This window comes from Erpetoichthys calabaricus, chromosome 8, assembly GCF_900747795.2.
Source record: "Erpetoichthys calabaricus chromosome 8, fErpCal1.3, whole genome shotgun sequence".
In the NCBI taxonomy this organism is placed as follows: Eukaryota; Metazoa; Chordata; class Cladistia; order Polypteriformes; family Polypteridae; genus Erpetoichthys; species Erpetoichthys calabaricus.
The window spans coordinates 35,870,064-35,894,635 of NC_041401.2; positions in this window are offsets into that span (position 1 = coordinate 35,870,064).

The window sequence follows — 24,572 nt, forward strand, 5'->3', positions numbered from 1 at the left end:
TGTGCTCTCATGGCTCATTCTTTGGATGACCTACAGGGCTTGATGAATCGCTTTGCAAGTGCAGCCAAACGTTTTGGTCTCACTGTCACTCTCAAGAAGACAGAAGTCATGATTCAGGCATCTTCCAGTAGTCACCTCCAACAACAAGCAGTGACTGTTGATGGGACAGCACTTGTATATGTAGACAAGTTTACTTACCTAGGCAGTGTCCTGAGCAGTTCTGCGGGCAATGACCACGATATTTCTGCAAGACTCGCCAAAGCCAGCGAACATTTTGGTATCAGAATCACCTCTGGAATGAACATGGAGTTCCACTGTCCACGAAACTGGCAGTATATTGAGCCATTGTCCTAACGATTTTATTATATTGATGTGAAATGTGGACACTGTATCGCCGCAATCTGAAGAAGCTAGACCAGTTCCAGCTATGCTGTCTCTGCAGAATCATTCATGTGAAGTGGCAAGACATGGTCCCAAGTACAGAGGTGCTGCATAAAAGTGGTATGCATGGCATCGAAGCAGTCATCAAAGCTGCACAGCTGCGATGGGTAGGACATGTGGTGCACATGGCAAATACTCGGATCCCAAAACAAATCTTCTTTGGACAGTTGTCAAATGGCCATCGCTCAGTCTGGCGTCCTTTACTCCGATATAAGGACACTCTCAAAGCCAACCTGAAGACGTGTGGTCTTACGATACAATTTTATCAACTCGCTCTGAACCAGTTCACCTGGCGATGAATCTGTCATGAAGGTGTCCAGTACTTTGAGATGAGCAGACTTGCACAGCTGGAAGCAAGGAGGATGCAAAGGAAAGAAGCAGCAGACAGTCAGCCAGTGGTGTTTTTACCTGTGACGTCTGCAGCAAAACCTGCAAATCCCAAATTGGCCTACACTCTCCTGAAACTACACACTGATGCCGAGATCTGTCGTATCGATGGCTCAGTCCATGACTTTTCTTCAAAGGATTGAAGATCAGTGAATTTTTCTAAAACCTCTTTTTTCTATTACAGGATCCCACGAGTTAGACCCTGTTTTCTGGAGCACTGCATACACACTAGCCCTGGTTAGAATGCCATTTCATCACAAGGCATATTCACACTTGAGCAAATCAGAGACACCAATTAAAACTTAGCAGGAAATATAGGGGAGGGTGGAGTACCCTGAGATGATCAACGCAAGCCCCATTCAGACAGATGATGGGCTGAGAATTGAACCCAAATCCCTAGAGTGGTGAAGCAGTGAGGTCCCAACATGCCACCCCAAAGTTTCTACTAGTCAGTTCCTAGTTCATAATTATGTGAATGTGGCTGCTATTTTTTCTATATGCTATTTACTAATTAAACACTGAATTGTTTTAGGTTTAAATATTACTTGAAATATTACCCCTGCATCATTTATTATTTTTGTAAAAATGTGTGAATGAATTAATCAGATTAAGTGGGAAATTGATGTTCAATCTTCAATGAAAAAAATGCTACAAATAACTTTGTAAATTCAGCTACTTTTGCATGAAATTACCTTCAGTTTTATAGTTAATCTTACAGTAATGGAAATAGAATTAAATATCACATCACTTTAAATGTAATGGTATGTATTCTATGAAAGTACTGCATTAAAGGCTGAGCATGTTTAATGTTAGGAAAGTCGGTGGCTGTGCTGAGAAACACATTTGATTGTGATTTGATAGAATCATGGTGTACTTAGTTCCCCAGGGAGAACCGTTTCTAAGTCTGTATGCCTAAATCTGTCAGAGCTTACCTCGTTTACAGCATAACTTGAAAACAAAACAAGCAATCAATATCAAACTAGGATATGTTACTGTATATGCCAATATTTTAGACAGGTTTGACAAAGGGCTGTGTTCTTCTAATAATTTCCTCGGGGAATGATGTTTACTTACTTTAAGCTTAAAGCTATTAATGCTTATCATATTTATAGCATAGTAAGCTACTAATTATCAGTTTTCCAGGTGGTTTATCATTTAACATGCCAATACTGCTGCTACCTTTAACAGTGCCATAGTATGAGATTTTCAAGTTGTGCAGCCATAGTAATGAGAGATTTGAATTGTATATTCAAACATTTCTTTCAGAATATTTTCAATGTTTGTGGCTATCTGTAGTATATACACTGTAAATTGTTTTTTAGGGGTGGCGCAGTGGGTAGCACTTGCTGCCTCGCAGTTAGGAGACCTGGGTTCGCTTCCCGGGTCCTCCGTGCATGGAGTTTGCATTTTCTCCCCGTGTCTGTGTGGGTTTCCTCTGGGTGCTCCGGTTTCCTCTCACAGTCCAAAGACATGCAGGTTAGGTGCATTGGTGATTCTAAATTGTCCCTAGTGTGTGCTTGGTGTGTGTGTGTCCTGCGGTGGGGTTTGTTTCCTGCCTTGCGCCCTTTGTTGGCTGGGATTGGCTGCAGCAGACCCCCGTGACCCTGTAGTTAGGATATAGAGGGTTGGATAATGGATGGATAGTTTTTTAGTTTCACTTTGGAAAATGTATTGTGCAGGAAAGAGAAATATTAATTTTTATTTTATTTAGAAAATATTAAAGCAGATCAGCCTTGTGGGTTCTGTGATGGACTGGCACTCTGCCCATGGCTGACTCCTACCTTGTGCCTAATACTGCCAATCTGGGCTCCTATTCTCTTGCAGTCCTCAACTGGATTGAGCAGGCTTGAGAATGATACAATGCATTCATAATGTATTCAGACCCCTTCACTTGTTTTCACATTTTTGCATGTTGCAGCAGTCATTTAAAATAATTTTCCCCACATCAAATAACACTCAACGCCAGAGAAAGACCAAGCAAAAACAGGATTTTAGAAATTGATGCAAACGTATTAAAATTAAAAACTGATATATCACATTGACATAAGTATTCAGACTCTTTGCCATGACATTTGACTTTTGGCTCGGGTGCATCCCATTCTATTGATCATCATTGAGATGTCTATACACCTTGTTTGGACTTCACTTATGGTCAATTCAGTAGATTGCGTATCATTAGGAAAGGCACTCATCAGTGTACAGAATATGAGGTCCCACAGTTTGAATTTCCTGTAGAGATTAGAGACAGAATTGTGTCACAGCACAGATCTGGGGAAAGCTGCAAAAAAATTCTGCAGCATTGAAGATTTCCAAGAGCACAGTGCCCTCCATCATTTTTAGATGGAAGAGGTCTGGAACAACCACAACTTCTTCTAGAGCTGGCCATCCAACCAAACCAAAATTCCAAATATGTCATACAAGAAAGTGTGGGTAAGTGTATGAGTTGCCCCTGAGCTGGATTGTTGAAAGTTGATCACAATTTTATTTTATTGATAAACTGTAAAGGAGATTAATAGATTTTCACACCACTTGCGTATTTGGTCATTTTAACTTGTGCAGAGACATATTCAAAGTTATACAAACACCTGAAAGAAAAGCAAGCACTATATTAGCAGCATCGTCAGGGTGCTGGTGCTTGAGTGATCAGTTGTGATTTTTTTTAATGTATTCTGGTAAATTATTTATAGTTCTGAAATTCTTTAGAATAACTAGGGGGCTTCGCCTCCTGCTCACTTCACTCGCCAACCCCTTTTCCCCCTCTGCCTGCGCTTCGCACCGTTGTGAAGAGTGGGGCTGAACACATCCCAAGGAGACGTGTCCGCTCCTCCAAAACCATGCTTAAACGGTGATACAATGGGATACAAATACATATTTTTTTAACTCCTCTTTGCTCGATGAGCCCTTGGCTTGCTGCTGCTGTTTTGATGCGTGATCTGCACTTCGCTCTCTTACACCTTCCCTCCCCCCAGCCAGCGCTATGCACTGCCATGCCATATGATGTGAATTTCGCTCACATACCAATACCCCTCCCCACACTCCATTGTGAAGGGTGTGGCTGAATGCACACAAGGTGACGTGGTTGCTCCTCTGAAACCCCTCTTAAACGGTGATAGCTTGGGAAACAAGTAAAAGTTTTTTTTTTTATCTCCTCTTTGCCCGATCAGCTACTGGCTTGCTGCTGCTTTTGTTCTGCATGATCAGCATTTTGGGCCGTGCTTTGAACGTTTAAAAGCCTGTACAGCCGTCCTTTTGTCCTCAAACACTATGCGATCTCTTTTCACTTTTCCGTTATTTAACCTAGTAATATTTTCCATTTGTTTGTGCTAATGTGATCTTTTCACTCATTTTTTTAAGACTTTCGAATTGTCCTACTTCCATTATCTCTAACCTGCTCTGCATGTGTATCAAGGGACTTGCTTACAAAGGTTGTAAGTATGACGTGACATGGCTGTCTCGCGGGATGTGAAAGTGTCTCTCTTCAAAAGTGTCTATCTGTCTCTGTTCAAAAAATCACGTCTTGTCGCTGGAAAAAAGTCTTGTTCCTAGATTTTTTTATATAATAGAGAGATTTGTTGTTAAAGCAAGAGTGAGAGTGATGTTGTGTACTACTAGTTGCGTTATGGCCTTTTGCCCATATAAAGTATGTGAGACTTGTAATTAATAAACTAGAATTTTATTTTGTATTTTTAGCTATACAGTAGATAGCACCATTCCAATGACTAATAGGAATAATTATTTGCTTCTGTTTCAGCCCACCATTCAAATTTCCTCTGCACTTTTGTATTAATTCAGAAATTAGGAAACACTTCTGTGTAACAAATATGATGGTAAGCCAAGTCCAGTTCACAGAAACATTTCCTTTATTGCAATAGGAAAGAAGGAAACAACAATAGGGTTGTTTTTGGAACAAATATGGGATACTCCATAGAACATCAGCTGCTTTATAAATGGAAAAGGGGTGAAAGAAGGGAAGCAAATAATAGAGAATAGCAGTGCCCACCTGAGCTATGGATTTGTTCTGTCACGTTGGGTAAAGGCATCCAGTAAATAAATAACTACGTTAAAGTAATAATAATAAATGTAAATAAAAGATAAAACCAAAGAACACTTCTCAAATCAATATTCATGTAAATGTAATAAATATGGGAGTTCACCTCCTGTTTTTTTATTTTGTAGAAGAATGATCTTCACACCACAGGTTTTAACAAGCACAGACAAATTCTGAAGGAAAAACAACTGTTGAAAAGAGAGAAGATTTGATGCAAAGACAGATAGATTGGCAGTCGGTTTGTGCAGAATCATTTCAAATGGACAAACATATCTTTTATAATACAATATAGGTGGCCTCCTACATTTCCTTTAGCCACAGGTACAACATCAGACTATGTATTGCACTAGAGAAACCGCATCTGGAGTATTGTATGCAGTTCTGCTCACCACACAAGAAAGACATAACAGCACTTGAAGCTGTGCAGAGGAAAGCAACCACGTGCATCCTAGAACTTAAGAACATGTCCTACTCTGACAGACTCGGAGAATTAAACCTGGTTTATTTAATCTGCATTGAGATCTAATCCAGGTCTTCAAAATTCTTATTCTTTAAGGCATTGATAAAGTAGATCCATCAGAATTCTTTAAGCTTCACAGTGAATCACATACTCAAGGACACCAGTGGAAATTAAGTGTAAGTGCATTTAGTACTGAAGCCAGGAAGCACTTAGAACAAACTACTGAGACATGTAATTGAAGTAGAAACCTTAACAACCTTTAAGAAGTATTCAGATGAGATATTGGAACAGTTTAGCTGTTACTAAACAAATGAGGCTGATGGAGTGAATGGTCTCCTCTCATTTGTCAAATCTGTTATGTTCGTATTATCAAACCTTGAATTAAACCATATTTAAATGAATAAGTAATTAACATTTGGAACTGCAGAAGAAGAGTGTGAGACAATTACAGGCAGAAACATGAATTCAGGATTTTTTTTTCAAATCTTTGTATAAATGTTCAGCTTGACCATTGAAGAGTTAGGGATAACTTAAAGCAAGCTGAACTTAAATGACAACTATGTGAAATTTAACTCTCTAAAAAGTACGGACTATGTTTTTGCAGTCAGAAATAATTTAAGAACAAAAGCCATGAAGACAAATAAGAATTGAAAACATCAGTCATTTTTGAAGCAGTTGGCAATTTTTTCAGTTTCTTCAAGGAGTAAATTGTGAAACATTATAAAATATGTCAGAAAGGACAAGAATGACAGTGTAACGCTTAGATGATAGCAATCCTGTAGCTAGAAGTCCAGAGTTTATGGGAAACTGGAACAGCCTGCAGGAGAGCTGCAAGAAGGTTATCAATCATGTCTGCTTTGTTCACATGCATCATCATACAAAAGTATTACTAGTAGGAAGTCACCAAATCATTACTGATTTATCTGTGTAAATTGTTGGGTACACCTAACATAAAGATGTGCTTTAATCAGAGAAAAATAACACTAAAAGAGAGCATAAAAATTCACAAAATTAACAAAAGATCAAAAAGGGTGTTCAAAGGAAACTTTAACTGAACCTGGTCTACAAGAAATAGGATAGTTAAATCTGATGAAAAAGTGTACCAAATATGTTTAAATGTACCTTAATATAATGGATGCTCCATAGAGATGTATCTTTTTTATTAGTAATTAATTAATATTCCACCCTTTCAAGTCACAGTTTAAATATTCTTACTTGGATTCCTTTAAAATTGTGCTAGTAAAGACAAAAATGCACAAGTCGTTTCTGATTGTAGATTCCATTGAGAGAATATTACCCAAACACCACTATCAAATGGCTGCACTTCACCTGCATATTACAGAATTAGATTTGGATGTTTCAATGATAAAAAAGAACACTAGTTCTATGGAAAAGTAAACTCTCTAAAAACTAAAGACTATATTTTTGCAGTCAGAAATATTTTAAGAACAAAAGCCATGAAAACAAATTACATAAGAAGTGAAAATGTCAATCATTTTTGAAGCAGCTCAAAATATACAATTCAAAAAATGCTGGAGTTTCTTTGCCTGAATTCTTAATGAACATTCACTTATAATTTCAAAGGTCATTAATTTTTTTGAACTGACAAAACATAAAAAACACATTTTTTAACATATCAGTTTTTCCATCAAATGTATTAACGAAAAACGTAGTAAAGTAAAATGTATCTGTAATATATTTTATTGTTCTTCCAGATCCTTGGTGATAATTAAAATGTCATTATTGCTGACAACAAAATATAAACCAGAATATCAGAAAAAGTGTAATTTACAAATAATTGAAAAACAGATATCGGATCACCAAGGCTTCAACAAACTGGAAACCCAAGACTAGAAAGAGGAGGCAAGGATGGCCATTTAAAACCTGGTGAGTGACTTAATGCTGTCGATGTCAAATGGGACAAAGCAGCAATTATCCCGAATGGTCAAACTCATTGGCAAAGGCTTGCTGCCCAATGTACCGAATGACACAGGAAGATCTAAGTTAAGTAAGTATACTTTATGATACAATAGTCATATTGCATAACAGCTGCAAAAAGGCTGCCTTCAGTTTGCCCTGTTCTCTGATATGAACAAAATCAGAAGTAATTTTTAGAGTATGTACTCAACCATGGGAAGGTAATGGGATAAGTATATTAACTCAAATGGGATAAGTATATTAACTCAACTGTTTCTGACCTTCATTGCAAGCCAATTATGTTTATTAATATAGATCATTAAATATCAAGAAGTTAGAATGTAATTATTGTCATTTGCTAAAATAAGACACAACTATGCATTCCTTTGGAACAAAGGATAAGTAACTTTAAGATAACCTACCTGAGCACAGAAAAATAAAAAGTCTTGTTTGAAAACTATTCAGTGCTATTAATCAAATAGAATACTTAAGGTCCTCTGATGTTCTGAATGTCTTTTCTAATAATTACTGAGTCATTTAATAAACATTTCTACTAGACTGACTTAACTGTCTAAGCTGCCAAGACTGTAGCTAGCAAATTAATCTTTTAATTTCTCTTGTTGATTGAAGCACTGTCATTAAATTTTCCTCTCTTAAATGAGAGTCAGCTTCTAGAGTCTTAAGCATTAAGCAACAATCTGAGATATCTCTTTTATGATTTTTTATGTTAGATAGATAGATAGATATGCTTTATTTGTCCACAAGAGGAAATTAAAACCTTAAAGAGGTTCAAGTCAGAAAAAAGTATATATAATGTATACATATTAATAATAAACATGCAACAGCCTTCCAAACGCACGTACGAAGTTTTGGCTTGGATACTGGAGAGCTGCTGCTGTAAGTAACAGCCCTACACAGCACATGGCAGGAAGATGGTCAGACCCATCCAGATGAACATTTAACACTAGAAATCTTGAAGCCTATGAAAAAACTTGTAATCCTGGCCCACCATAAATCCCTTCACACCTCTCCATCAGTGTCTTTTGTTTTGTTAATGTGTTGATCAGCACAAGCAACAAGCAGCCTGCTGTCTCATAGCCCCCTTGATGGAGCTCAGCTCAGGAAAAAAGTTCACCTAGATCAAGCCAAGGCTCCTTATCTGCGTGTGATGTGCCTGGAGTTGTACAGGGTAAATAATGCAGTATATTATTATTTGGAATACATGCATTTCGTGTGTGTTCCGTGTCTACAAAGATTTGGGTAAGTGTAGGATGAAAGGAAATGCGAGGCAAGACTTGTTGAACACATACCTAAAGCAGAAACTTTTTCCATGTTATACTAATAATGACAAGAAGTGTATAATGTGTGAAGACTTTAGTCCAAATATCAAATGAAGACGTGTGCTTTTATTCAAGAATATAACCAAAGAAAAAAAAAAGCATTTGATTTACATGATGCTGTCAATGAATTAAATACTCAAGCTCAAATGTCAATCGACAAGAAGTTTACACATATTCTTGAATGGTGCAGAGGTAGGAACTGCTGCCTTATAACCCGAAGGGCCCGGGTTTGAAACTGGGTGCTCTGCATTTTGAGTAATGAACTGCTATTATTATTATTATTTCTACAATATAATAAAAACATACATTTGATTTGAGTCTGTAACACCCGGTGTAAATTTTGGCTACTTGTATAGGTTAGGGCTTGTTTTTTTATTCAGCTTTATTTTCTCAGTGACGTTGAAGTGGTGCAACGAACTTGCCTCTCCCTCTCTGAGTTGATGACATTTATCTCCATTCTTTTCACAAGAGCAGCGCTGTGGCTGATGCCTGCTCAGAACTGTTTGTTGTACCAGCAATCAAGGATAAGTTGTCCCATAACTTCTATCAGACTGGACAAAGGCAGAACTGTAGCAACAGACAGCTTCTTCACACCGATTTCACTGGCTATAATACTGCTGAAGCGCAACACAACTCTGCTTGTCACCATAAGTAAAATGGGACTTCCACCTGCAGCTAAAGTCACTTCAGTTCACGAGCAATTTGCCACGGTAGTGTTTAGATCTGACAGCGCTGTGCTAACGGTTGTTAGTTTGTTCCATCCAAAGTTGCCTGGTTGAAGTCGCTGTTATTCAAATTGACTCATCTTTACAGTATTGATATCAGAGTAAATCATTTTTGTGCCAAGATTAAAAATAAAACATTGACAAGATGATGCAACTCCCTCCTAGGAAGTAATACGGATGAATTCAGTCTGCATTTCAAAGTGTGGATAATACATATCAGCCTTAATTGTAATGTGCTCACTTCATATATTTCTTATGCAGCACAACTCTTGGTCCAAGCTTTGATCTTGTCATGTCTGAGCTACTGAAACTCTCTACTGGCAGGAGTACCTTCATGTGTCACTAAGCCACTGCAGATGATTCAAAATTTGGCAACATGTCTGGTCTTCAACTACCCAAGGCGGGAACACTTCAATCTTGTCTTCAGATTACTGCACTGACTTCCTGTAGCAGCACATATTAAATTCAATCTCTTGATGCTTGTCTACATAGTAGTCAGTGGGTCTTCACTTATATACTGTATATGGAGACACTTCTCAGGTCCTATGCTTCTTTTCGACAACTCAGGTCTGCTGTTGAACAGTGTCTGGTGATGCCACCTCTGTGTGGTATCAAATCTCAGACCAGACTCTTTTCATGTGTAGCTTCTGGCTGGTGAAATAAGCACCTTCTTTCAAAATTCTAATTCTCTCAATGTGTTTAAGAAGTGCTTGAACACTCTCATGTTTAGCAGAATTTCTAACTGATATTAACTGTTAATTAAAGTTTTTCTGAGCTCTTCACTTGTGGTGATCAATTTTGTACCCTTGTCCTGTAATAGTCAGTCATTTTCTAACCCACTTAGTCCTAAACAGGGTAGTGGGGTTCTGTTGAAGCCTATCCCAGCCAGCATAGGGCAAGGCAAGGACAAACCCTGGACAGGGTGCCAGTCCATCCAAACCTGCATGTTTTTGGACTGAGGGAGGAAACCTGCACAGACATGAAGAGAACAAGTCCATGCAGGGAGGAGCCAGGATGTGAACCCTGGTTTCCTTAATAATATTTTTTTATAATAATTTTTTGCATTTATATAGCACTTTTCTCACTACTCAAAGTGCTTAGCAATTGCAGGTTAAGGGGCCTTGCTCAAGGGCCCAACAAAGCAGAGTCCCTTTTGGCATTTTACGGGATTCGAACTGGCAACCTTCCGATTGCCAGTGCAGATCCCTAGTGCCACCCTTGTCCTGTATCTCTTTTTCCAAAACTGTTCGCTAGACTGATGCTTACTTGATTTTGCTGACCTCTTTTGTAAGTCACTATGGGTAAAAGCATCTGCTAAGCAAATAAATGTAAATGTTCTCATTCACATAAATTATCAGTCCCTCTCCTACTTTATCCACACTGGCTGATTGTATAAGACATAACCAGTCCAGCATTAAATAGCATCTGAAATAAGACTTTTATCTTGGTTTGCTGCAGTAACAAAAATGCAGCAATACCTGAATTTGCCATAACTCGCCAATAGATATACAGTTCTTTCAAATTAAAAAACGATCAAACATTCTTTGTTAAATGGAGGTTGGCCAGATCTAAATCCTTTCCACTTTACTTTATCCTTACTTTGGATCTTTGCCCTTGCCAATGGAACTTTTTAATAACAACCTCAGGCAATAAATGGAATTCATCCATCTACAAACATACATTCTTCATCAATTTGTACAAAACATGAGGTAATTTAGTCACAAATTGTACATCACATTACCAATCACAATTAAAATTATCCAACATATATTGGAAATGGGATCCAAATTGTAAACAATGTCATCAAGTGCCTCAAGTGCCTGCCTCGCTGGTTCATATGTTTTGGAAATGCTTTAAACTCAGATCATAAAGGGAACAAGTGTTTGTTTATTTGTCAGATAGTGTTGAATTTTTAATTACTCCTATCCCTCTTTTAAGCATCTATTGGAATAATACCAATATCATTTGAAAGAATCTTAACCCACCTTTTTTTGTAACTCTAGTGGGAAAAAGATGACTAGATAGATAGACAGATAGACAGATAGATACTTTATTAATCCCAAGGGGAAATTCACATACTCCAGCAGCAGCATACTGATAAAGAACAATATTAAATTAAAGAGTGATAACAATGCAGGTATACAGACAGACAATAACTTTGCAAAATTTTAACGTTTACCCCCCCGGGTGGAATTGAAGAGTCACATAGTGTGGGGGAGGAACGATCTCCTCAGTCTGTCAGTGGAGCAGGACAGTGACAGCAGTCTGTCGCTGAAGCTGCTCCTCTGTCTGGAGATGATACTATTCAGTGGATGCAGTGGATTCTCCATGATTGACAGGAGCCTGCTCAGTGCCCGTCGCTCTGCCACATATGTCAAACTGTCTAGCTCCGTGCCTACAATAGAGCCTGCCTTCCTCACCAGTTTGTCCAGGCGTCCATCCCTCCATCCCTCTTCTTTATGCTGCTTTATGCTTTTTGCTGCTTCTTTATGCTGCTTCCCCAGCACACCACTGCGTAGTAGAGGGCGCTCGCCATAACCGTCTGATAGAACATCTGCAGCATCTTGTTGCAGATGTTGAAGGACGCCAGCCTTCTAAGGAAGTATAGTCAGCTCTGTCCTTTCTTACACAGAGCATCAGTATTGGCAGTCCAGTCCAATTTATCATCCAGCTGCACTCCCAGGTATTTATAGGTTTGCACCCTCTGCACACAGTCACCTCTGATGATCACGGGGTCCATGAGGGGCCTGGGCCTCCTAAAATCCACCACCAGCTCCTTGGTTTTGCTGGTGTTCAGTTGTAGGTGGTCTGAGTCACACCATTTAACAAAGTCCTTGATCAGGTTCCTATACTCCTCTTCTAGGCTAGGTCAGGACCGTCTTAACAGCATTATAGGCCCCCGCGCAAAGCAGTGCATTGCGGCCTCTACCTACACAACCACTCACAGGAATAAAAATGTAAATGGTCGATAAAATTAAACATATATTTATTGTATTGATACTTTCAACAAAATCAGTGTTTAAACATTAAAAATGTGCTATACAGCAAAGATTAATCAACACAAATGTTTGAACGATATAACATGAACCTTGAAAAACACAAAAATTTCAACATATAAATGATACTCAATTGGTAAACCATACAGACAGAGATGGCACAGTATGAAATTACTATGAATTATTTACTATTAATCAAGTGTTCAACACAAACATTTGCAAAATTTCTTTGCAGAGAATTAAGCTGAAGTGACGTTAACAAATATGCTTTTACATTATATATGTGCACATGAGGTTGCAGTGGTGACCATGATACTAAATCAAAGGCGAATGTAACATAATAACACATATTTATAGTTTAGTATAGTATAGTATTTATTTACTGACAGCAAGTCACAACCTACATAGATTAGCATGGGGCCGCCGGGAAACTGCCCAGCGTGTCTATGTGTTAAGATGGCCCTGTCCCAGGTAAATATCACATTTTCACAACTTGGAATGGTCCCATGCATTTTCTGAATCTGGCAAGACTTGTTTAGGTTGAATGCAGAAGCTGTCTTAATCTGCTTATAAATAGAATTTTTTTCTTACTGTTTTTTTGCCTCTAAAAATTATTTGAGTATCATTTTCAAAATTTCTGAGGCCAAGGATCCTAGTGGTTATATATATTTTTTGCTTCTTTAATTGTTTAACATTGTCAAATATGATTCATGTTCTCATACAGTGCCATCGTGTTTTTCTTTCTGATGCAGGTATGTTGGAGACTGGTGTTAAGGTTCGACGCCCCATTGCTGGAACATGGTTCCCAGAACTCAAACATCGTGATGTTATTGGCGCAACATTTTAAACATTGATGCCATGTTGTGATGATGCGGGTTCGCTCCATGCTCCCATGCAGCTTCAGGGAGCTCTTGAACCCTGCACCGTCGGTAATGTCACCGATGAGCTTGGCAGTGAAGCATAACAAATGGAGCATGAGGATGGTGTAAAAAAGTGCCAAGTGCTTTTATTAAAAACAGCAAACAATCAAAAACAAAGTATTCAAAATAAAGTGCAGTGTCTTCCAAAATATCATTAAATAAATAATTCATAAAACAAGTGCTGAAGTGGAGGTTAAAAACAATAAATAAATCCTTAAAACAACAAGGTTAAAACAATGCTGGAAGCAATCTCTTAAAAAATAATCCACAAAGCCCGGTGTCTTTTACCTGGTGGCTCCCCTGCTTCTCCCATCTGGGCCTCGCAACAGGAGAGTCGCTCTTCTGCAGCAGCTGACCTTCTCTCCGCTCATCTGGTCTGGAGGCCTCCCGATCCCTGGCTTCGGTCGCGCACTATCCAGTCCAAGACTTAGGTTTCCTAACGACTCCCGATGCCTTCTCGGCCTTACACGGCCAGCCGTCCTTCTGCCGGTCACTCCCATTCCTTCATAAAATGCTCAGCGGGAGCACTACCACTACCAACTGCCCTAGGTGTTGGCCAAACACCCCTGCTAGGGCTCACTGTTCAGCTGCCTGCCTGTGCGTTCGTGCTGGCTCTCTCTCCTGCAACCTCCGGCTCTTTTTCTTTTTCTGCTTCCTTAGCCGCCTCGCGCTTCTGTTTATGAAGAGGACGTGGCAAATGTGGCAATCAGCAGCCCCTGGAAACTATTACGGATAACGACCGCCTCTTACCTGTGCACTTAGGTGAGAAACACCCACATCACAAATTCCCCAGGACCTGCTTCAGCCACACAACCACGCCCCCTCACTAAGCTGCGAGTGCGGCGATTATTTACTTAAAACTGGCCTTTGACGGGAGCTGTGGATTCGCATACCAAATCGTCCAAGATTAGATCCATTCAAGAAAATGCATTATTTTTGCTACTTACTACTTTTAGTTTTCAATTTACTGGTTACATTAATTTTTCTGACGTCTGAATTATGATTTACATCTTATGTGTCTTGTTGGCTTAAGACTGGCCACTCTGTTCTTTGACTATGATCCTGGCTATGAGTCCTGAGCTTTGTTATTAAGTTATTGTCTTCCCAGTTATGACCATGCCAAGAATTCTAACTGGGGTGTCTGTGCGCATAACTCTTTGAGTTGGGTAGGGACAGGTGTTGAGATATACTTAATTAATTATAGGGACAGTAGTATTGCAGGCATATTGTACTGGGCTGTGTCACATTGATTGTAATGTGATTTATAAAGTATAGATAGAATTAAAAAGAGCCACACTGTTCAAAATATCTTTCTGCAAAGCCTAAAGGACAATCAGATAATAAAAATTGTAAACCACATTGACAGTTTTTTTTTCTGAAATTACAAGGATTCAAATTTAAAATCAAAGGTTGGCTAAGGGCACAAACCAAGACCTGTAATGACCTAAAATGATAAACACAAGTAGCAAAACACTACTACTTGCCTGAACACTTCAGTCTGTTAAAATGGCAAAAAAATCATTGAGTGTCTAACAAGCATACTGTAGGTCTTCTGCAAATGTATTTCATTCAAGAACTGGGGTCCCTTACTTGTATTTTTTGGGATTTTCGGCATTAAGTCCTCCTAGTTCAGAACAACTGGTTTGTTTCATTCTAGTATACTAATCTGTTTCTCCCAAGTTCATTTTTATGAAGTTTCATGTAATAAGTTGCATCAAGACATTTTTTATATTGAAATACTATCTGTGTGTGTTTTGTCTTGGTAGAGTAATATATTACTTTACTTTTCCCTTTTGTATTATTAATATGTAGCCTTTTGACAGAATGTCTCAGATGTCACAGACTTACCACTGTTTATAAGGTATTGTACCATATAACTTTTCCCCACCTCCCCATCTACATTTATAACCTCAGGCAATTAGGTGTAGTAAAAGACAAGCAGGAGTTAAGTTACACTTTAAATAATGTATTATTGATAATATTCATAAATAATAACAATGAGCAAAGTACATTTGAATATTGGCAACCATACAACCTGATAAATGCTGATGTGTAGTTTCAGGTGGCACACAGACTTGTAGTTACTTTAAATGTCTCTAGTTCATTTTTGGTCAGCTTTCTTCAGAACAGGCTGCATTGAGTGAGCTGCAGAGTTGTGCTCCTCATGGCAATGGTGTGACAGAGAGAGGCTTCTTCATTGTGATGTTTGCAAGAGAGAGAGGGAGGGGTAAATTTATAGATTCTCCGTCCAAACTCTACAGCCAATAGGGTGTCATGGTACTTAATGGTTTCAGGCAACTTTAGAGCAATGGGGCACACAATAATTTTCACACCTGCCCCCAAAACTATTTGTTGAGCTGATGTTTGCCAGTTAGGCAGTCTGGCTTTCCTGTAGGGGTTGATTGAGAGAGTCCTGCAGATAATCACTTGCCAGACTGGTTTGAGGCACTTCCCTCAACCCTGTTATAAAATTACAAAGAGACTGAGTCCTAAAAGGGGGTGGTGGGTACTTAACCAAACAAATACAAACAAAATATTTATCAACTTATATGCAAGATTTCATATCGCAACAGTGTGTATATGTGTGTGTGTGTGCATGTGTGTTATAATAATTTCCAATAGACTGCTGTACTTAGATGTGTGGCTGTTCATTAATGCAATCCGTTAATGTCTGTGTCAATCAATAAGGACCTCCTTGCACCCTGTATTATCAGCAGGGGGTGGGTGTTGTATCGTAACTGAGAGAATAAAAGTGAAAAAAAACACTAACTTTTACAAGTGCTATAAATTTACACCGGCTGTTACAGACACAAATCAAATGTATGTTTTTATTGTATAATATTAGAAATAAGAGTAGCTCACTACTCTAAACGGTAAATTTGCGGCGGAGATGGTTTCGAACTCATGACCTCTGGATTACAAGTCAGCATTTCTAACTACAGCACCATGGAAGCTGTCATATTGGACTTGCACCTTTTGTGAAAGTGTTTATTTGATATTTGGCCATCAGCCTTCACACATTATACAGTTCATGTCTACATTTTGTCATTTATTACTAAAACATTAAACCATTTCTGTTTTAACGATGTGTTTACATAGATTGTTGTAGACACAAAACACTCATCAAATTATTTCCCCTTACAATTCTGGTTAGCTCACTCCCAGATAATCAATCAAGGCAGGAACTGGGAGAACTTCTTGCCCGTTATGAGGTGGTGGGGTGATGGTATAGCAGGCTGCTTGCTGCTTGAACTTATTGACATATTTACAAGACAAAAGAGGCTGATGGAGAGGTGTGAAGGGATTTAAGGTGGGCCGGATTTACGAGTTTTTTCGTTGGCTCTGGTAATTCTAGTGTTAAAGTCTGTTCTAGCCATAGGGATTGTTGCCAGATCTGATGAAGTTTCACTAAAGAATGTATTCGCAAGTTGCCATGACAACAAACATGTCACTTAAACTCTGTGACTTTCTTTGATATGTCCTCACCTGCCTGGGTGTTACACTATAGGGAAAAATCCTAATATACATGAGTTTTTCTATCCTGTTTAATCAGCTCAGGGTTTCAGGTTTTGATCTTTTAAAAACAAAAATGGAAATAAAATCAAGCAGGGTACATTTTTTGTTCACTGCTTAAATGTCAGTTCAGTTCAATCCAGTATATTCTTATATAGTGCCCCTTGTGGAAGATGGACTCAAAACATAGAAAACCAACATAATATTGTAATAGTTAAATGTATAAAAATTTTAAATATACACATATAAACACTAACTAAGCACTAACTGACACTAACTATTATGCTAACAGAAGTTCCAGCTCACATACTGTAAATTGTAGCCAGAAGACAACAACCAAGAGTAAAAAAAATACTACCAGTTGCCAGCATTCAGTGGAAAAATAAAGGCATCCATGGTCTTTGGGGGCAGGCAAAGTCAAAGACTTCTGATCCCACACTGTAAAACGTTCATAAGTGGGGTATAAAGGTAGCCTGTGTTATGATTCCATTTTGTTTTTCATTTTTCTTAGACTTCATTTAGGGTTTTTTTATGATCTTTCTATGCCTACTATGACTTTTTGACTATAAAGATTTCAATTATCTAATATACTTTGTCACAAAAGTTGTTAAAAACTATCCTGCACTATTCCTGAGGCCATTTTGTTTTGTTATGTGCAGCACCATTTAGTGAACCACATAATCAAATTGTGTTTCCCGATTGTGAGTTTATGGACGTTGCAGTGTCTGATGTCAATTCTGTAACTGGTTAAAGGTCAGCTCTGGTTGCCATTTCTTATCCAAAAGTACAGATAATTTCCAGAAAAAAATATGTTGTGTGATTCTTTCTTTTTCTTACTCTCAGTTGGCATATGACTTTTTGGCAACATTTTTGACTGTGCTTTCAGGGTTGTGTTTTTCACTTGGCAGAAGTGCAGCTTTATTCGAATACTATGTCTAATTTTGAAGTTGTGCCATTTTCTAGTCCTTTTCTTTTAAAATACTGACTCCCCACTTCAGTAGTGTTTTGTTAGTTTTCTTTTTTACACTTTTTCTGACCTTAATTAATTTTTCTCTGGAATATGCCAATTTTTTATTGGAGTTTTCAAACATGGACATTTCATTTGTACTTTAATTTTCTACATACGTTACGATTTAGAACTTGCTATTTATTTAGCACCATGTTATGGAAATACCATCCACCCATCCATTTTCCAACCCGCTGAATCCGAACACAGGGTCACGGGGGTCTGCTGGAGCCAATCCCAGAAAACAAAGGGCACAAGGCAGGAACCAATCCCGGGCAGGGTGCCAACCCACCACAGTGTTTTGGAAATACTACAATGGAATTTCACTTTCTGATGGGCACTGTCATTTTGGGCATCCTTTGCCATAGTGTGATGTGTGTTGTTAGGGGACAAGGCCCCTAGAGGTCACATGATAAAATTTAAACAGGCACTACATGCCTTGCTAGTTATCTAAGATTGTGGAAGTCATTTAGAATAGATTATCTTCTGAAATTTGTTTTCTCTTTCTTGTTTTGGCTTAGGCAATTGAACATTTGTTTTTTGACTAAAATTCACCTCTTGGTCCATTCTGCTCTCAAACTCCTTGCCAGTATTCCCATGTGTGGCAGTCTAATTGTGTGTCTGTAGCCATTGATGCCTAAGGTTCATAATCATTCTGATTGCCCAATCAATGGCACCAGTGGCTTAGCAATGCAATAGTGGCATCAGGCGACAAAGTATGATCTTGAAAAGAAAAAATGAAACAGAAGTTTTAAAAAATTAACATTATTGCAATATGAATATCCTAAAATCATATAATGCTCAAACCTGATTAACCTAATTTGGTGCCATGGGGGCTAGGATCTCTCCAGAATATAACCATGACTGTGGCAGAAACCATCCATGGAGAGGGTGCTAGTCCATCACAAGGACCACACAAACACTCACTGAGGTCAAGTAGAAATGACCAATTAAACTAACCTGCACCTTCAGTAATGTGGGAGGAAGATGAGAATACTGAGAGGAAACCCCATGAAGGCACAGGGAGAACATGCAAACTTCATAAAGACAATATCCTTAGGATGTTGGATCCATGAAGAGATAGCATTATGTATTTTACTGCCATGATTGTTTTACGTTAATGGGGCTAAATTCATTTAATGATTTACATGTTAGCAAAAGGGTTACAAAATAAGCCGTAAATATAGTTTAAGGCAGTGTAAAGATTATATGTTAGTATTACCTAATTCTGGAAATGATCCTTGTAGCAGTGTTATCAATTAAATATGAATGATTTTTACCGTCTCTGAATCATGCATTGCAGCATTCAGCTCTGCTTGATCTATTTTATAACGCCGACCATGTATTAATTTTCTTTAAATATCTATTTGAACTTGTTAGGAACAGCAACAGAAATGTTTCCAAAGACTTTAACTCAGAAGAGGACTCATGATCCCTACCTGACTTTAAAAGAATAAAGACCTGTTACTACAATTTTTTGACAATTCCTAAATTTAAACTGAGCTTTCCCATCTGACCATCTGCAATCCAAACTGCTTTCTTGTTTCTTCTACTTTTGTGTTACACTATGCATAAAAATGAAACTCTAAATTTTAAAAGAACAACTTTAAATGAATACAAAGTATCACATTGCAAATGCATGTTTTGCTTTTGGTCGAATGATTTGGTGTAGCACTGAAATTACACTGAAATTGGGAAAACATTAAAGCTAGCATACGGTGTTAACTGATTATGAGAAAGGATGAATGGAAGCAATCGTGTTTGATCATCTGAGAATTAAAAATTGTAGCCCTGTGCACAATCTCTCCCAAAAACATTTGTTTCAGCCAATTCTGCCAGTCTGTGTCATCTCCACACCTGGTATCTGGAATGGCTCACCTGTTTTTGAAAATGTGCATGAAAATGCATCTGTGTGGAAAGTGCTTTTATAAAGATTATGTTTGAGATTTTTTCTTGATAAAAATTCGGCTTTCAAAATTAAACCGGTCCTGCCATCTTACTGTATTTGTCAAATTAAACTTGAGCCTAGACAATAGTAAATGTACATCTTTGGACACATCTAAAATATATTGTTTGATTTTTTTATGTGCAGCAAACCAGGATTACATACTGTAATAACCATTAAATATCAAATCTGACAACCAGTAGGATATCATTAGAGTGATGATAGTGCTAAGCATTGATATTTCTAAGCCTTCATGTCTTATGTCTATTGCAGCCAGGTTTCCCTTTTCTGTCCCTTTCATTACAGCACTAAACTATGCATTTGTTAAATAAGATGCAATGGTTAAAATGTAGATTTAAAATTAATTGCTTTCAATTTATTCTGAATTTCTTAGTAGTGTGTGAATTCAAAACTAAGTAACTGTGTAATGGCCGACCCCTTACCCAGCCGGCAGCCACACTACCAGGACCCGTGGCCTGGATAAATTACTGAGGAGAACCTACTTATACCAAGCCATACCTTTGACAAATAATACTCCCCCCCCCCCCCCCCCCCCCCCCCACCAATTGATGGTTAAACACAAGCAAAAATATCAGATATGTAAATCAAGTGCATTTATATATTAAATAAAACATAATGACAAATACAATAATACAAATCCCTGAAGTAAAACATATCTAGATATATCCCTCCACCATACCAGCAAAGTGAAAACACCATATATACAATAAAAAAAACCTCCCTTGGCCCCTGCACATGTATAACAAACACACAATCACACAATACGCATAATGCCAATGAATGATTACTGAAATGTTAACAAACGTGAAAATGAGTCCAGGTAAATAACTTGTCCAAGTTACTGATAACTGTTCAAAAATGTTTGTGTTTGGCTCTCCCGAATGAATACAGAACGATCTCACCATGCTGCCTCGGTGAAAAATAATGTCCAACCCCGGGGTTTCTGCCGATGAATGCGTTGTAGTAAATCCGGCTGAATTAGAAGCAAATTGGGAAGAAGGCGTGATGTGAATAAAGGCAGAAAAATGATGATCTGTGGTTTGTTAGGTGAATCTCCTTCTCTCTCTCCTCTCTCCCTCTTCTTTCCCTCCTTACTGTTTAAATAATAACAAGCCGGATGTAACTGGCAAAATTCTGGTTCTGACGTTTCCAGGGGTCACTGCATCCCCGCAACATCCTTCCCCGTTTCTCATTACGGGGATGACATTTAAACAAACACATACTAGTCTAAATGGGGTGCTGTGACGAGATGCGACTTGGTGCAAACACTATAAACAACAACACGTATGTGGCCCCGCTACAACTGCACTGTAATTAGTTTTACTTTGACATTAAAGAGTCCCTTTTTTTTCTTCATTGCTTTCAAAAATACCAAATCTATTGTGGATGGGTGGAAGGAATACAGGAACCTGTAGAAAGTGGTGAGGTCTCAGCAGATCACCCCTTTAAATAATTATGTCAATAAACAACAAAACAAGTACTGGAGGGTACAAAATAGGACATAAAAAAGCCTTTGTGGCTTTTCATGATAATGGCTCTGTAGATTAAGTGTGCATATTGGAGCTCTGTCTTTTAATTTCATCCGGGACCAAATGAGATGCCATCCTCTGGGAGCATCAGACTTTTACAGGTGGCTGGGTGAAAGGGCTGGGTGTTAATTCCCCTTAAAGGGTATTGTCTTACCGCTGAGGTAGAGAAAAAGGACAACACTGTTAGCGGAGGCTCCCCATCTCATCCATATGGGGTATCACATACCTTGGCTGAGCTGCTGAAGGTGCCCCTCAGACGCACATCTGCGACACGAGTTACATTCAGTGCTACAGAGTAATAAAATGTGAAATACTGCAAGGGGGTGAATACATTTATAGACTATCTATCTATCTATCTATCTATCTATCTATCTATCTATCTATCTATCTATCTATCTATCTATCTATCTATCTATCTATCTATCTATCTATCTATCTAATACAAAAAAAAATTGGGTTTAGCCAGTATTAAAGTGAAGATACATAGATAGATTAAATGCACCTATTTCTTAGTTGTGTATTTATGAACTACTAACAATGAGAATAAATTGAACACAATTCATTTTAATTCCATTTTGTAACTGTTGCTTTCATTTTTACAAATGCTTACAAATTTTTACAGGTGCTTGGGCCAGAGGAATCAAAAACAATTATAGTCCTCCTGTCATAAGGCTACTTAACAGCTGCTCACAATGGAAACTGCATTAGTGCACATGCTGTTTATTTCTTCAAACTTATCCTGTGATGTTTTATGTATTGTATGGTTTTAAATTCATTGTAGTTTGCATCGTATGACTGTCACTAATTTGTGACAGACACGCAAGGTAGAATTTCATTGTATTATATACATATCACAATATATCTAAACTTGCTCTAGGTCTTCCAGTTGGTCAGTTACTGTATGTCCTACTATACAGTATTTGTAATCCCTAAAACAAAATTTTACCTGTATCTGGGCATGAATTGAAATGCATAATTGCCTGACGAGGGCCTTGATTTATCCCATACATTTTCAATACCTGCTTTATCTTTCATGGATGTCCTGGGCTATTCCGAAGCAAATCAGAATTACATAGTAGACTGGATGTCATTCCATTGAGGTTAGTAGAAGGAAATCAGCTTCATTTCAGACGAAGAGGAACAAAAGATCTCCTGACAAAATTCATTCTGCCAGCCAGCAGCCTACAGTCGAAATAAGCCAGAGTGAACACTTCAGTGAAGTCTGGCCGGAGGCTTCCCAGATGTTTGCCAGGAGTGGCACACCTCCAGCAAGGTCTGCCAACAATGCTTTGTGAATAACGGTACGAAAGAAGAGGAAGGGAAGGTTTGAATCTTTCTGTTCTTCACTGGACAAACAGAGGAAAAAGACAAAGAGGTACAAATGAAACTACTGCCCTGCAGGAATCGAAAACATGTTTCAAGTTAAATGTTAACTCTTTAAGCAGATAATGTGATCTAACAGGAGGACATCAACTGCCTCATAAAGCCATTTACCATGCACCACAGGTTGAAAGTAAAGTGAGCAAAAGCAGTGTGTTCTCTTCCCTGGCACAAAGAAAGGCTTTTGAAATTAGAAATTTCCTCTTGCTAGCTGAGATAGCAATCAGAAATGTTGTCATAGTATCACAGCATCTCTTCCTTTCATTTTGGTTGTAAAAATTGTCTTCTGGTGAGAACAGAGAAAGTACTTCAACTTAAGCAGAAAGTCTGAAATGGAAATAGAAGCCACCAGATGTTTATAAACTAGATAATAAAGACAGAAAGATAATTGCCAAATGATCACTTTAATAAGCAATCAGGCCTTCATACTACCTGACTGAGAAAAGAAATGTTTCATTTAAAAAATGCACAAATTGAAAGTGTTTGTTAAGAGTGTACTGTTCCTTTCTAGACAGATAGATAGACAATAAACAGCTTATCTATCTATCTATCTATCTATCTATCTATCTATCTATCTATCTATCTATCTATCTATCTATCTATCTATCTATCTATCTATCTATCTAATATAGTGCCTTTCATGGGCTATCTATCTATCTATCTATCTATCTATCTATCTATCTATCTATCTATCTATCTATCTATCTATCTATCTATCTATCTATCTATCTAATATAGTGCCTTTCATGGGCTATCTATCTATCTATCTATCTATCTATCTATCTATCTATCTATCTATCTATCTATCTATCTATCTATCTATCTATCTATCTAATATAGTGCCTTTCATGGGCTATCTATCTATCTATCTATCTATCTATCTATCTATCTATCTATCTATCTATCTATCTATCTATCTATCTATCTAATATAGTGCTTTTCATGGGCTATCTATCTATCTATCTATCTATCTATCTATCTATCTATCTATCTATCTATCTATCTATCTATCTATCTAATATAGTGCCTTTCATGGGCTATCTATCTATCTATCTAATATAGTGCCTTTCATGGGCTATCTATCTATCTATCTATCTATCTATCTATCTATCTATCTATCTATCTATCTATCTATCTATCTAATATAGTGCCTTTCATGGGCTATCTATCTATCTATCTATCTATCTATCTATCTATCTATCTATCTATCTATCTATCTATCTATCTATCTATCTATCTATCTATCTAATATAGTGCCTTTCATGGGCTATCTATCTATCTATCTATCTATCTATCTATCTATCTATCTATCTATCTATCTATCTATCTATCTATCTATCTAATATAGTGCCTTTCATGGGCTATCTATCTATCTATCTATCTATCTATCTATCTATCTATCTATCTATCTATCTATCTATCTATCTAATATAGTGCCTTTCATGGGCTATCTATCTATCTATCTATCTATCTATCTATCTATCTATCTATCTATCTATCTATCTATCTATCTATCTATCTATCTATCTATCTAATATAGTGCCTTTCATGGGCTATCTATCTATCTATCTATCTATCTATCTATCTATCTATCTATCTATCTATCTATCTATCTATCTAATATAGTGCTTTTCATGGGCTATCTATCTATCTATCTATCTATCTATCTATCTATCTATCTATCTATCTATCTATCTATCTATCTATCTATCTAATATAGTGCCTTTCATGGGCTATCTATCTATCTATCTAATATAGTGCCTTTCATGGGCTATCTATCTATCTATCTATCTATCTATCTATCTATCTATCTATCTATCTATCTATCTATCTATCTAATATAGTGCCTTTCATGGGCTATCTATCTATCTATCTATCTATCTATCTATCTATCTATCTATCTATCTATCTATCTATCTAATATAGTGCCTTTCATGGGCTATC